This window comes from Mytilus californianus, unplaced genomic scaffold (genome assembly GCF_021869535.1).
Source record: "Mytilus californianus isolate M0D057914Y unplaced genomic scaffold, xbMytCali1.0.p SCAF_12, whole genome shotgun sequence".
Classification (NCBI taxonomy): Eukaryota; Metazoa; Mollusca; class Bivalvia; order Mytilida; family Mytilidae; genus Mytilus; species Mytilus californianus.
In genome coordinates, this window is record NW_026262604.1 from 41589349 (window position 1) to 41605042 (window position 15694).

The following is a 15694-nucleotide window of genomic DNA, read 5'->3' on the forward strand; positions in this document are numbered from 1 at the left end:
GTTCGTAATGTTGCCAAGCGTGTAACCGTTTATTTATATGGTGACAAGATCAGAGATATATCAAGTAAACCATACAATACTGCTATTTTATTACAAATAATGTAAAAGTCAAAATTTTTATGTTGATACCTTTGATTTCCAATGTTCTTTAACAAATATATTGTTATATTGTGGTAATTTGGTATCTGATGCTGTGTCATAAAGATTTACCAGTGTAATATTATTATTGTCAAAATTAGATTTAATACATGATATTTCTAAATCACTATCAATATTATTTTTCAGATATGGGAGGTTTTCTCTGACATATATTGCTGTATCTCCATGTGATTTAGTATTACGTACAGAAAAATCAGCTAATTTATAACTTATTACATGTGGATGGTCTTGTTCGTTTTTGCACCATGTTTCCTGGAAGCAAATTATATCAGGCTTTATTTGCGACATAGCTATATACTCGGCAGCATTATTGTGAATACCACGACAGTTCCAATGAACAATACTAAACATGATGTTGTATATTAGTAAACTAGTAAAATTAGCCATTATAAGCACAGATAGAACATATAACATTACTACTGTTACTATTTTATGATTTGTATAATACATTCTAACATGACGTTCTTCAAACGCTTTGAGTACACACCGGTGGTAAAATATGAATATATTGTTTGGGCTGTTCCGATCGGACTCCAGCGTCATATGCTTTTTTATGAATGAGCTACCCGACGTCATAGAACGATGACGTAAGAATATAAGCATTTTACGGGAAAATACACGCTTGTGAAACCGAAAATCATCACAACAAGGAAACGTAAACAAACGATGCTAAAATGTGTTATATAAGCCATTTTTTGTTTCCATATAAGATATATAAATACAATTATCATTTAGATTCATTCAAACCTATCTAAATATGTCATTGTAAATAGTTTAAGCATGCCATTTATTCAGTTTGCTCTGTTCTTTTACGTCAATTTAATAGTGCGTTTATTTATGGGAACGGCAAATAATGCCTTCACCTAATTATCTAGAGCGCTTCGATCCAAAAGAATTGCCGTATTTGTCCTATTAGAATCGAAATAATTCATGGGGGCTTGAATATATCGTGATTTTAGCACGGGTTGTCCCTTTATGCCGATATTTTACCCCTCCCTATCGCTCAGGGTAAAATATTTGTCTTAAAGGGCCAACCCGTGGTAAAATCACGATATATTCAAGCCCCAATGAATTATTTCTTAATTATAGCATTTCTGTTGTTACTCTATTGGCCAATTGGAGACCTTTCGAAACATCGTAATCAAATCCAAACATTTGTTTGGTTGCCATTGAAACGAAACCAATAACTTTTTCTAAATTTAGTTCACTTGGTGGGGTTTGGGATGTAAGTAAGTTAAGCATCGCAACACTTATAATTGGAATTACTTGGTCTAATATATTGGTGTTTTTATAACTTTTTTTAATATCAGTATGTTCAACTACTTGTTGCTGAACAACAGGTTTTGCTTTAGCATTAGCTTTAGCTTTTACTTGTTTATTTGCTTCATGCAAGGTGCTGTTGTCTCTTTAAACTACCTTGAGAGCTTGTTTTTGTTGCTCCCTTGAGGGACAAAGTTTATAATTCGATGGATGGTCACCTTTACAATTAACACACTTCGGGGATTCAGTGTTACATTCGTTGGGTTGGTGGTCATCACCACATTTCCTACATTTTCTTTTATTACTGCAATTACCTGCCATATGCCCATATCCCTGACATTTATAACATTGGATGGGATTTGGTACATTCAGCTTAATTTTATAAGTATTAAATCCAATATTTATGGTTTTGGGTAGTATTGGTACATCAAAGATCAGTTTGACTGATCTTGACGTTTTTCTTGTATTACTAGTTTTGTCATAGTATGTTAGACGTGTCGCCTTACAAACTTTTTGACTTTTCATGACTGATTTTAAGTCTTCATCCTCGATGTCGAGCGGCACGTTGTATATCACTCCAGCTGATGATGTAGTAGATTTGGGCAAACTTGTCCTAATCGACCATTCACCTATGGAGGTTCTTTGTTGAATCGCTTTCCATTGATGTTTATCTTGGCACTCGATTAGTAAATTGCCGTTTGCAAGTTGCTTTAGATTTTTGCAACTCCAACCGTATCCGATAGAGCCTTTTGAATTTTAATTGGACTTTGTCTTCCAAGTTTAATAGATGGGTTAATACTAGCTATTATGAGCAAGTATTTGTTGGAGACATTTTGGAGGGAGGGTACTCTGATAACTCTGGTGTTCTGAGTGGTAGCGGGCGAACCTGTTGCTACTCTCTTACGTTTTTTTACTTGGGTTGTCCATGAGTGTTGACTTTCATTGTCAGTTGTTTCTAGGTCACTACTACTCAATGCATTATAAAAATCCGCAGTTTGGAACTGAGTATTTTCTGACTCGTCCATAATGGCGGACAAGACAAAGGTAAACAAAGAAAACTATATAGATACTGTAAATAAGGTTATATAAATAAATTAGTATCCAATATTGTAAAGATTATATTAATCTTACTTGTATACAACAAAATTAAAATCGATACTCAATCTGAAAATGTGAAAATGAACAATAAATAAGTACAGTGCGGTAAAACAAAAAACACGACCGTGATGATCCGGGTATCACAACCCGAAAGAGTAACGGTAAGTTTTAGGGTGTATATATATATAGACACAAGGTGACACGTGCTCACTTGTGACAACATAATTAGTCAAGTTGATATCCACACGCCAACAATCCTTATATTCTATGATGCGTTCGGTATAACTGAGTACTAATCAAATAATTGTAATCATTCTTTAAAAATAGAAATAATTATTACCTTATATAGTATAGTATGCATTATAGGAATTATAATAAATGATAGTTTGTTGAATTATAATAAATGATAGTTTGTTAAGTATTTAGGAGAGAAAAAAGTTATCAATTTATTAATCAACAATTTATATACAAGAGAGGCTTCCGGTCAAGATTGTGCCCTTTTCGTCTAATGTATTGATAATTATTTTTATACCATTTTATTTGTTATTAAATTGTCTTTAAAAATCATGTTCAAGATTTTGACGGGGCTATATATTTTTTCGTGAATTTTAGTTCAAAGTTGAAATTTTGACTTTTTCATTTATATACAAGAGAGGCTTCCGGTCAAGATTTTGCCTTTTGTTTCTAATGTATTACAATTTTTTTTAACCATTTTATTTGTTAATAAATTGTCTTTAAAAATCATGTTCCAGATTTTGATCGCGCTATATATTTTTTCGTGAATTTTAGTTCAAAGTTGAAATTTTGACTTCTTCATTTATATACAAGAGAGGCTTCCGGTCAAGATTTTGCCCTTTTCTTCTAATGTATTGCTAATTATTTTTATACCATATTATTTGTTATTTAATTGTCTATAGAAATCGTTCTTAAGATTTTGACCGGGTTATATGTTTTTTCGTGAATTTAAGTTTAAAGATTCGAAATTGGATTGCCAGAGTCACGCTTAGCAAGGCTTCCGGTCAACTTTTGGGTCATAATGATTATCAAATTTTTTTTTTTTAATTTAACTTATAGAATATCATATAAGCTTTCAAAATCCGTTTCAAGTGTTAATTTATCTTGAGCAGTTCCAGAGAAATTACTTATAATATATCAATTTTACACTCCCGCGTTTTCCCACTTCCGCAGTTTAGACCCTCCCAATCAAAATCTCACCTCGAAGAAGGGCCATTGTGATCAACATATCCGTCACACCTTCTGGATGTCAAGTATTGTTATACCTCAACTGCATATAAAAAGGTGGACTTGGGAATAAAAGTAATAATGTACTCCGTTTTATAAACTCTAACATAGAATGCTGAAAATCGTAAATACTTTTTTTGTGTTCAGTATGACGATGTGTTGGCGCATAGGAAGCTACGCGCCTGAAATTGTATGGTCACCATTGGTCTTCCTCCGACCGGACTAAAGTGGGGCGTCCTTTTGGCTTAATTTATCCAACCTTAATCCCGGACGCCTCTATAACAGAACCTTTGTATTGTATTTATTGTTGATTTGGTGTCGTCCTGAACATGCATGAAATATTAGCCACTGGACGTTAAGCAACCAACAATTAATCAAAAACATAATTCCTATATTCTCATGTAGTTTATTCATATTCATAGTCAATTGTATTTTTCCGCATCCTTGTAACTATATTATGATACAGACTATTGTCAAATATCAACCTCTACCTAGCATTAGCTTTTGTACTCTGGAATGTCGAACACTATTGATGATTAGATCAATCAAAATATCCTCTGTGTTTCCATAATAAAAGTCTCAGGACTTTAACAAAATTGTCATAATTCTCACATTCGTTCTGCCTCCGTTCACATGTTTTTAATCTTGCGACACGCTTGTTTGTCATGGGGTGGCTGTATGTTTCAAGTTTGCCAAGAATTATGTCTAGATCGTCCTGTTCGCTTTGTAGACTTCACATCCTTGTTGTCCAATTCACAGCCATAACCAAACTGAGAGGTCTGCAGACTCTGTTTTCACTAGGGGACCCTTGAATGTAAATTCAACGTGTTGTTTGAATCTTTGAAATTCTAATAAACGTGCAACCCAATTTAATGATGGGTGTTCATACTGAAGCCCTGTAGCCATACTGATTCAATTTCACATGTTGTACACACAACTGTGCGTCAAAACATCTGACACCATTTAAAAACAACCACAGCTGAGAATGTGCAAGTCTGTATTTTAATAAGGGAAAGTAAATTTTTATGATTTTACTTTTTACCAGGATGGGAAAAGTAACACGGATAACTATGCTTAAAAATAAACTACATGAGAACATTGGAATACTCTTACAATATATAATAGCTGAGGGACTTTCAATACTAGCGGCAATCGTCTCTGTATCAATGTCTATACACATTTGAATTCAGAACTGTACCGTCGCTGTAGTCTCACTTGACTTTACAGTAATTCATTTCCGGTTTTAGCCATTTTGATAGCGTGGGTAGCATTTCAAGAGTTAGTATTTGTGATTTAAAGCAATATTCTAAACAGAAAACGGTAAACAGCAAATGCAAAAACAACGCCTGAACTTCCCTTGTTTCAAAAATTTTCAAAACATGACTGAGTTGGGAGGGTAATACGAAATTCCTATGCTTTTATTATGTTTATCAACGTATTTTCAGTGTGATTTTGTTTACTGTGTGTGACCCGTACTTTGCGTTGGGTATTCATCGATACCTTCGGTTCCAAGTTCTACAGAGTGTCTTTTTTTAGCAAATGATACACTGAAAAAAATAGCTTGTAAAATTTACTATTAAAGGTAGTAAATTTTACTGTCCATTCAAACACCAGTGGGTTAGTAGATTTACTATCTGAACTAGTAAATTTCGACTAGTAGGTCTAGTGTTTTTTACTGCCTACATGTATGTCAGTAATCATTTACTAACCAACCAGTAATAATAACAAGATAACACAATGAGATTAACTATCATGACTAGTTAAATTTACTAGAAGGTTCGGTATATATTACTACTGAATGCATTATTTTTACTGAAGCAATTTCACAATTAACTGGTATAATTAGTGAATCTTACTGTTTTTTTTAGTAAAATTATTGCTCAGCTGTTAAATCATACAGTTCACTATTATCAATCCAACTTATTTCCTTATGCACATCTGTATAGGTAGTGCTCAACAATTGTGTAGTTTCATCAGTTTAGTTCAAGCATTTTGGAGCTTTCCTTGCAATGAACATGGACAGACAGACTGTGTGATTTCTACAATGTATATACCCCTAAACCTTTGATGCAATGTTCATCTAGCTGTTTTGGAGGCGTTGTAATAGCAAGGCACATTAAACAGGTCGGTTCCTATATACCTCTAAAACATTGTACAGGTGTGTAACCTTTACTGGAAATGATTTCATGATAGACCCTTGAAAAGAAGACCAAGCTGAAATATTGATTTTAATTTTGCTACCCCAATACTAAAGATATGCTATATCATGACAATTTCTGTTATATTTTGCAGTTTTTGATAGTCATACAAGGCAGTACGACAACAACAAAATCAATTGATATACATTTATTTATGTTTAAGGACATCAGTCAAGTTAAACATTACACACTGAGAAAGGCATGCATAGAAATATTCCAGGTTAAAACATTTTATTAACATTTATCTACACTACTAAACAGGCACACCAAGTTCATTGAATAAAAACGATTACCTATATAATATGCCTATGGTTTTGAATTAAAAAAATCTAACCTGTATCCTTTAATTTATGTGTAGCAGCACTTTCCATACAAAAGTGTGAGATCTAGACAACACTGATAACTGCTCATAACTCAAGCACTTGCGTTAATGAATTTTTCAGTATTTTAAACATGTTGGGGTATTCAAAATTTAAGTTGAGATACACTATAATTCCATTATAAGTCACTTGATAAAAAGAGAAAGGTAAAAATAAACACCAAAACCCTTTCTTCTAAAAGAGCTTGTGTTGTGACAAACTTTCTTTGGGATGGCCTTTGTATTTGCTAAACCAATAAACCTTAACTATATACATAAAACTAGACAGAAACATCTATTAAATTTTACACTTTTTTCTTTAAAAAAAATGAACACTACAAATTCTCATAATTATGATATAATCTATTAATAAGCAAGACACATGCAGGATACCCAGAAAAACAGTAAAAATATCTTATCAATGACAAACTTAAAAAAAAGATATATGCATTTCTATATTGTAAACAGTTTCAGTGCTACGAACATTACAGAATTTACATTTAACAGTAAATAAAAAAAAACATTATAGGCCAGGCTGGTATCAATGACAAATGATCTAAATTTGACTTTCATGACTAATCACAAACAATTTCAGGACAATTGTTATTTCAATATGTATACAAAATACTACAAGTTGAATCTAATATTATAACTGTATGTATAATTCTAAAAAAATAATTAAAAAATACAAAATACAAAAATATTGGCACTAGTAATTCTTTTTAAATTGTGAACTACATGTATATCGAATGAGGTAATTAAAAACTGCTCAACACCACTTCTTTACATAAAAAAAAGATTCTAACAATGTCACAAAAACTACACTAACAACTAATTACAACTACACTAATAACTGATTATGGCTACACTAATAACTGATTATGGCTACACTAATAACTGATAACTGCTACACCAATAACCGATAAAGTAAAAAAAGGAGGAAATACATAATGATCCTCTTATTAGTATCAAAACCTCATCAATAGCTATAGGAAATACACTTATCCTACTCTCAGCGATATTTAACCATTATCGAAAGATATGTATTAGAATTCATATTTTTTTTGGGCAATTCTAAAAACTTGTTCATTATTATCTTTATCTCAAAAGCTCACCCAGCCTTTTGCAATAGTGGTAGGATCATTACACCTAACCGAAAGGATGGCATAGGGATAACTTTTACCTACTCTTCTTTAAATCTATCTGTTTGTTTCATTTTTGTTTTAATTCTAAATTTTATAATCCAGATTCAATCATCAATATTTTGCAATTGATTACAAAAATGTCAAATAGAATTGAAGAAAAAACACAATTATTAACCAATGCAAGTGTGACTTTTGTGATATTACATCAGAAAAATGAGGTAGACAACAGATGATCCTTTGATCCAGACAGCTTTACAGTATCTCATAAAATTCAAATACTAGTTTAATGTTTTAGTTTTCTCTCTGTTCAATTCTGTGATTACTGATAAAATCTTCTTATCAACCTTCCCACCATCATTTAAACTCATGATACAATTTTGTATAAACAACAATGATTTTTCAATAGGTTTTGGATAGACTAAATTGAAACAATAAATTGAAGCTATCAATCCAGTAATTAATTCAAGAAAAGTGTCACATCTGAATATCACATCCCAATCTACCTTCAGTTCAAATAGGTCATTCCCCATACTTAAAATTCTGTCTTTGATTATCAGAAAAAATGGTTCTTCTGATTCTTCGGAATCACTGAAGTACAGGATCTGATTGAACTTCTCCTTCAAAAGCAATGCAATTCCTAAGATGGCTGCGCACTGACTTGTGTCTGAAACAACAAATATAACATCATACAGTTGTATTATACAAAAATACACTCATTCTGTACTATATATATATATATATATATGAATGATATTAGGTCAATGTCAAAAAAATATAAACTTTTTGTATGAGGCTGAAAAACTGGGGAAGGGCGAAGTTTTATCGAGCATTGCCAGTTTTGTTCCGAAATACAGAATTGTTAACCTCTCTTGATTTTTGCATAAGCATGGGAAATTCCCTAAGAATCCCGTCCACTATCTGGTCATACATGTCTGATGAGGGATAGCTGAAAAAAATAATTCACATATCATTGCAAGTACATATTTTTCCCAGATTTTATTCCTATGACAAATTGAAACCCACCCAAAATTGTGATAAAGTTTCTCAACCCAAGAATTTGGATCTGTTGATTTAAGGAAGTTGGTCTATAACCAGGAAACCTGTGTATAATGTAAATTTTGTGTTTCAGAATTTATCCTTCCTTAAAAAAATACTAGTAGTATTAAAGCAAAATTCCAGTCAATAATGTAAGACTTAGACACATGGTTTTTTTTTATTACCTGTTGTTATTGGAGAGTTGTCTCATTGCCAATCATACATGAACCACATATAATATTCATATTTCTTTTTAATATTCATTTTAAAAAGAAAACATCGTTTATTCTACATGTTATTACTTACAGACCACCTTCAAACTGCGTTACATTGTTATAAATTGTATCCAGCAGTTGACTTCTGTCTGATTTTTCAAGAGGTTCTTTTCTTTCTATTTTGATATATAATGCCCTAGGTGCACTGGCAGATGGAAAGTGGTAAATTCTAGGCCATTGTTTCCTAAACCAAAATAAAAGGTGTATTAAAAACAATAATAAATGAACCCTTGTTAAATTAATAATATAGCGATCAGTTCCTTTACACTGTACACGTCACTTAAAGATTTGTTCATTACTTTTTGACTGTGAACGGTGATTACAGAAACATTAATTAAAGATAATAGTATAAACCAGTCTAAATAGATCAACCAAAGATTGATTAAATGCAAATTATTTCATTGTATAACATATTACTGATAGCTTGAACATGATGAACAATGGTCCACACTATGAATAATCAACAACACAATATTCTTTAAAACTATACCATATTAAAAATTTAATATAACAATTAATGGAGTATAATATTTTACAAGAATACACCATTGAATCTCACCGTGTTATCTGTTTTTTTGTGGTCGGCACATCACTTCCAATAATCTCTACTCCAGATGGGCTGTTCGTGCATATGTTGCTAGATGTAGGTACTTGTCTAGATGGGCTGCTCAAGTTGATACATGTAGATGTACATGTAGGTACTGGTGATGTACAGGTACTGAAAGATTCTGTTGATTCATTCACAATTGGCAACGTAGAGGGGGTACAAGCTGTTGTTCTTGGAATTTCTTGGGAATCCGCACTTACAAATGCCTTTGTTATTTTTACTCTGATTATATTTAATTGTAAATTTATATCTTCATTTGAATCCAAGTCGATGTACTCTTCTACATCATTGTCTAAAATTTGGAGATGTACATCATGATCATTCAAACTAAATTTTGATTGAACATTTTCTTGAATAAAATTTACATTTAAATCATTAGTCACAGATATTTTTTTTTGTCCTTTCACCATAATTTAATAACAAAAACTTTCGCTCCATGGTAATGATGGTGCATTCAATTCAAATCAATGACCTGTAAATAAAAATATTTCAATTTAAATAAACATTTGTTAAAACATTATATACTTGTAAGTGCCTACACATTTATATTTGATAGATGCCAGAAAAAGACTTAAGGTACAAGTTATGTTCAGTTTGAAAGTAAACAAAATGATTTCTATTTAAAGCCAATTTCTGAAGAAAATTATAATGCTTTTATGCTTGCAAAGTTAGATGAATGACAGAAATTTTCGGCAGTCCTACAAAGAGTAAATATCTACTTTATAACTAAACTGGCAGTTACAGAAATGTGCTGTTTGACTACATAACAATAACAGCAATCAACACGATCAATACTGGTCAAAACTACTCAACAGCAAAATAACGAAATCTTACTTTTCTACGGAAGTTAAGGTACATGTACCATATGCTACATAATAACAACTGATGAATTGTTTATAGTAGGATGTGAGTAAACTCCAAATGGATGTGGTTCAATTAAATCCGATATTTTAATTATTTCACATTCAGTCGAATCTTCAACAATGAAGGCATAAAAGTGTCGATCAAAGTCAATGGTTGGCATTTTTGTACATAATACGTATGGGGCACCAGCAATCACTAAACAATGTTTAACATTACTAAACTGAATAAAATGTCCATCCTGCTGTGCGCTTACAATGCATTCCCCATTGCGATAAGTAATGCCCATGAAATCAATGGATTTATATCCAAATACATCCAATGCATCACCTACATGAACTTGTAAAGCTTGACGAAATTCCGTCCTCAACAAACACATTGGAAGCAGATTGCCGTCTGTTGTTTCAATCTGCCCCGAGTCGAAAAAATTTGTAGCAACATTGAAGATACATTGGTAATACTGATGACGTTAAGCTAAGGATTTGCATATGTTTTTCTTGTTTTTGGTTCTATACACTAATTCTTTAAAATAATTGTGTTTACCTTCAAATCGAATGGTTTGTAAATGAATTAAAGGTCCAAAATCTAAAGTTTGTTTTGGGTAATGCAATGTATAGTGAAATTTTGGTTTCACTGTTTCTTCTGGAAAGTTTTCCCGATAATATTCGTGGAACTCCTCAATTATATCTTGCATTACCATGATATGTCCTCTATCAAGAACTGGTGCACACACATAAAATAAAAGATCTCTAAGTGAAAGAAATGTTTTCCATTTCGGATTGTTATAAGGAATTTTATCACCTACCATTAAAGGCAAAAAACGGGCAAAACACCAAATCTGAGCTGCAGTTTGCTTTACCTTCAAGTTTCGCAACTGATTCGAAACCGTTGTTGGTTTATTTGCTTTGTCTATAGTGCAAAATTCAAATTTTGTAATAATATTATTGAGTTCTTCTAATGTAAAGAATTTTTCCGTCACACAATAGCCAATAGTGTTGGTCATAACTTCACAAACTACACCCTCAAAAAGGTCATGGGCTAAATCTGAGGGCATCCCTTCCGCAACATGAAAATATTTTAGACTGTTTAATGGAGAGTCAGTTTTTATTCCATAAACTGATGACATGGTTGAATCTTGAGCTACATTAGCTAACTGGGCTTTATGCATAGCAATACTTCTTAATGTTAAATCATGACATAAAAACATACCCCAAATACTTTTTGTAATAAAAATCGCTGTTTTTTGTAATGTATGTTATTTGTTCTGAGTGTTCTGCAAAAATGGTGATTCAATGTTATTTCGTTCGTGAAACTGTAACCTTCATTAGACATATGAACAAGTTTTTTATTTGCAATTTATACGAAGAAAAAATTAGAATATATCTCGATATACATAGATATAAGAAGATGTGGTATGAGTGCCAATGAGACAACTCTCCATCCAAGTTACAATTTGTAAAAGTAAACCATTAATGATCCACGTTTGGACAACCTACATAGAGATTTCTCAAACTCGTGCACAGGAAGATAGAAATTGTCACTTGGAATTATTAAACGGTTAAGTTTAGCTGTTCAATTTGCAAATTTGGCTAGAAAAGCTTTTTCTGTTGAATTGTCTCCAGCAATCACAGATTTCATCTGCTCTGTCAGGTGTTTGTAATAATCCATTTTGTGTCTTTGGGATTGTTTGTTTAAAGCACTTATGACAAAACCACATATGTTAAACAAAACTGACTGGTCAGTGTCTGACAGTTGTGATTGTTCACTAGCCTTCCTGCTGTAATATTGTTTTCGCTCACGTATGAATTAGTTTAAATGTCATACTAGTATATCGCCCCCAAGGGTGACTGGGGAATAGAAATATGGTCACCATTGGTCTTCCTCCGACCGGCGGTAAAACCCTCGCTAAAGTGGGGCGTCCGTTTGGCTGTGCGGGATGTACAAATTTGCAGCCACGTCCGGTCAGAATGGGGACGTTAAATCCGATTCCTCGTGTAAAGAGAGTGCCACGCTCTTTGCACGTTAAAAACCCTTGCAACAACTCTTTGAGGGGTCCGTAGCTGACCTGTTGCAAGGCTAAATGTCTGTCCCTATCCAATATACCCTCATTTCCCGTGGCAGTCTAAATTTTTCCGACCTTAATCCCAGACGCCCTTTTACAGAACCTACCTATTGTATTTATTGTTAATTTGTTCTCGTCCTGAATATGCATGAAATATTTGCCACTGGACGTTAAGCAACCAACAATCAATCAATCATAATAGTATATCAAATATTTTTGTAGTGTCAGTTTGTATAACTTCAGACACCCCAAAAATCTTTTAGTGACGTATTTTAGGCATCTTGCACATTCATTCCAAACTGTCTCTGTGGCAGTATCATGACCTTTAACAGCATCTGTTGTAATGAGAAAATAGTTTTCCAATATAATCAAAATTAGGTAGATATCATAATGCATCTCAAATCAAGAATTCAAAAAAGCTAGACTCAACAATAATATGTAAACATAAAAACTATACTAAATCAACTCTGTACAATGATATTGGACATTGTGCTTTAAAAAAAACCAAGATTAATCATTTAAACTTTTTGAAGAGAAGAAGACCATCTTCTAAAAATGGATTTATTGAATAGTTAAAAACACCCTAAGGGCGACTCCGAAACATAAATATGACCGCTTGTAATCTTCTTCTCACCGGTATTAAAACCCTCACTATAGTGAGATGTGCAGGCTGTTAAAGTTGAAGCCACGTTCGGTCAGAATGGGGACGTTAATTCCAACGCCGAGGTCCCTAGGATGTTCTGTTTCAAAGATATTTTTTTTGGCATTATCCAATGTTCCCTGATTTTCCAGTGACAGCCTCCATTACAGAACCTATCTATTGTAATTATTGTTCATTTGTTCTCGTCCTGTATATGCAGGAACTATTTGCCACTGGACGTTAAGCAACTGAATGTTGGATCGTTATTAGCAGAAAAAAAAAATATTTTCTTGTTTTTCCAGGCATGAGCTGTGATCCTCCCTCTTTGAAAATCTTTATTCTCACCCTTCTTTTTATGACACATTTAGTATGCAGAACCTTTGGAAATATATATCTCTTTGATCTTGCAATCCCACTAGCATATTTTATTTATTTGTTACTTTTTTTTCAAAATTTTAGATCAAAGCTTGTGAAATGATTATCTAAATAGGTACGACAAAGCTCATTATGTTAGTCCAATTTTCCTTGTAAAAGTATCACATTCATTGCAATATCCAAGTGAGAGTCAACAGTCAGCCCGCATCCAACCTTTGATCCCACATTTTGTCGGTTTAGCAGGTAAGTGATGATGAAATCCAGATCTTCCAAGAAATACAATAATTGCCTCATCAACACTTGTTTTCTGATGGGGCTTATAGTTTTCAATACAGTTCTGGTTTGCGATATCAATTATTGTTCTGGTCATGGCCAGCCATTCCTCGGGGAGGATTAATAGTTTTGTTTACGTGCATGAAAGTACAGACACAGTCTTTCCAATATATCTCTAGGCATGATATTGGAAATTTCAACAGAAAATCCGTTGACCAGTACATTTCCATGTTGATAGTTGCAGAATACACATGAAGATTCTTATTCCAATAAATGATTTCATTTCTGTCACTACTGTATTCTACCAGACTGTCAGGTTTGTCAGCTTTTTCTTGAAGCTGCTGTGCATACAAGTGTGTTTGTGGTCTAGAATTTCAAATTTCTCTGTGGGGAACAATAAATTAAGGAAGTCCAGTTCATTTCTCTCACCTCTCATTTCCCCTGTTGGTCCCACAGATTCAGTAAATAAAGGCAAATTAATATATGACAAGGTATAGATCCATTCATCCTGGCCGTCGTCACTCTCACTTCTATTTACTTCTATTGATTCTTTCTTAGTGTTTTTATCATATAAAATGTACAATTTGACAACTGCAGTCTATTAAATCTAACATTTTGCCTACATTTAGTTTTGTCACGTTTACTAAACTTGCCAGGTATAGCTATATGTCCTTAAATGGACCATATTGTGATTTGTCATCATGATAGACTACGTCAGTTCCCAATAGAACCGTCACAGATTTCTGCATCAAGCGTTGTTATCGATAGTTGGCAAACACTGCCACCATCGTCTTTGAAAACTTGTATATTCGGCCTTGTGTTGCCAACCAATATGTATTTTTGGATTTCTACTTCAAGTATACTTCTCTGGAGTATCTGGTAGTCTTGTAGGTTTTCCAATTATGTTTGCTGTGTGTGATGTTGCTCGTTGCTCTAATTTCTTTTGAACATAGTTTGTGCAGTGTATTTTAAAATTTATTCTTTCATGCAAAATATTTGAATTATTGCCACCAGAATATTATAAGATTTGACAATTCTGATTTTTGGTACCCCCCCCCCCCCCCCTAAATGTCTCTCTATACTTTAAACACTCTGTTAAAATTTGATAATATGGCTGTTTCTATGTATAATTAAATGTTTTTTTTCTTCAAATCCGAGCCATCCTCTAATAGTGTTGATCAAAAATATTATTCAATTACTATTAATAGCAAACTTGATATTTTGATATTTATTTATGAGTTATTGTGTTTCCAACTATGGACCGGTTACTGTTTATACATTTTTATTTCAATTGGTATACTGGACCACCTGCGATCACCCCTATTGTTGATGTTACGGCGGCATTTTCAAAACCCTTGTCGTATAAAGTTGTCAAAAACGTTACCTTACCTAAGTGGTTTGATATAATACGATCAGTGTGGTCTATACCTATTAAGTAAAACATAAGTTTACCATACGTGGAAAGTTTGTTCACACCAACAAATTGTGCAGAGAACTTTGGGTTTTCCGAGGTTTCAGTCCGAACTTTACAAAGATACTTTACAATAGGTGTACGGTAGAATGGACCTGCTTTCGGGATAAGAGAAAGAAAGGCAGAAAACAATCTTTCAATATCCCGAGGATTATTTGCATCATCTCACTATATAATTTGTTTGGTCCTATCATTCTATGAAGAACCTTCCTTGATGATTCTTACTAACACAGTCATAAAATTTAAGGCATTTTTCGTGGCTTCAAGATGCGATATTCAACCATGCCCTGAAAACCAAACCGTTTACAGTTTTATTAAAAGACGTCATAGCTTAAGCTCTCTACAACAATCATAACTTTGCCACAGTATGTGTCTTCATCTTGTGGTGAAGCGGCATCTGCTTTTTTGTGAACTCCAATATCAAATTTAAATTTGTGCACAGAGATGTGGAATACACGTAAAATTAAATGCAACAGCATACTGATATCATATATTATACCTGTGAAGATCTCTTCTGAAGGTGAGTACTTAATTTTTCTTTCCTGGTGAACTGTTTTCCACAAGGGTCACAGGTAAATCAGACCTCCTCGTGTGTAGGTTCTTTGTGATATTTCAATCCCGATCTGCTGGCGAAA